Below are 1273 nucleotides of genomic sequence, written 5' to 3'. Positions count from 1 at the left end.
GCCAAAGTCCTGAGTCCTCTCGGACCCCTAGGGGGGTGGGGGTGGGGGTGGGGGTGGGCTGAGCAGCCCCAGGCAGGGCTGGAAACTCGGATGGCTGGATTCCTGAGCCAGCGGCTCTCGGTCCCAGGTCTTTCAGGTCTCCATGACCAGTTATGCCCCCAGGGCCCGGCCCGGCCTGTGTTACCGTGGGGGCCACAGCTGCTTCTCCCTCCGTTCCGCCTGAGGCCTGGCATCTGAGCCCCGGACAGCCAGGTCTGCCTCCGGGCTGGGGCCTTTTCAGGTTCTTCTGTGGAGCCTGCAGCCTCATCTTCGCGTGGTGAGGTGTGGTGAGTGTGTCTGGTGGTGCTAATCATTCCACAAATACTTACTGAGCGTCTAATATGTTCCAGGCACAGGAGACAAAGTGGACACTGTCCCTGCCTTCCCTGAGCTCATGGTGAAGTTGGGGTGACAGACTTGAATCATATAATGACACAAGCAATTACGGAATAATTTCAAGCTACGAACTGTGATGGAGAAAGAAGAATGCGGGCTCTGGGAGCCACTTACAGGAGCCTGACCTAGGCTGGAATCAAGAAGGGCTCCTCAACGAGGTGCCTTTAGAACTGAGACCTAAAGGGATTATGAAAAGGTGTTAACAAGGCAAAGATGGGGAAGGGTGGTCCAGGTGAATCGTCCTCAGAAGGAGGGCGCAGGTGACCTAGGTTCAGGGAAAGGAGGCCCATGTGCCTGGGTTGGGGGTCAGGAGCCTCCTCTGTGAGTGTATGAATCTGCGCAATTGGGAAAGTGTGCTGGCTTCAAGCTTTAGAAAAACAGAGCCCCACTTGTCCACCTACCTTCCATAAGACTAGGTGTCTGGACCTCTGAGCCAGGACTTCTGGGCCCAGGATGGAGGGCAGGGAATTCCTGGAATGGGAAAGGGGACAAGACCAACTCAGGGGACTTCCCTGGTGGTGCAGTGGTTAAGAATCCGCCTGCCAATGCAGGAGACATGGGCTCGAGCCCTGGTCCGGGAAGATCCCACGTGCCGCGAAGCCTGTGCGCCACAGCTACTGAGCCTGCGCTCTACAGCCCGCGAGCCACAACTACTGAGCCTGCTCTCTAGAGCCCGCGAACCACAACTACTGAAGCCCGTGCCTAGAGCCCATGCTCCACAACAAGAGAAGCACTGCAACGAGTAGCCCGCGCACCGCAATGAAGAGTAGTCCCCGCTCAATGCAATTAGAGAAAACCCACGCGCAGCAACGAAGACCCAACGCAGCCATAAATAAAT

The sequence above is a fragment of the Lipotes vexillifer genome, unplaced genomic scaffold (assembly GCF_000442215.2).
Source record: "Lipotes vexillifer unplaced genomic scaffold, Lipotes_vexillifer_v1.1 scaffold426, whole genome shotgun sequence".
In the NCBI taxonomy this organism is placed as follows: domain Eukaryota; kingdom Metazoa; phylum Chordata; class Mammalia; order Artiodactyla; family Lipotidae; genus Lipotes; species Lipotes vexillifer.
This window is presented reverse-complemented; position numbering follows the sequence as displayed.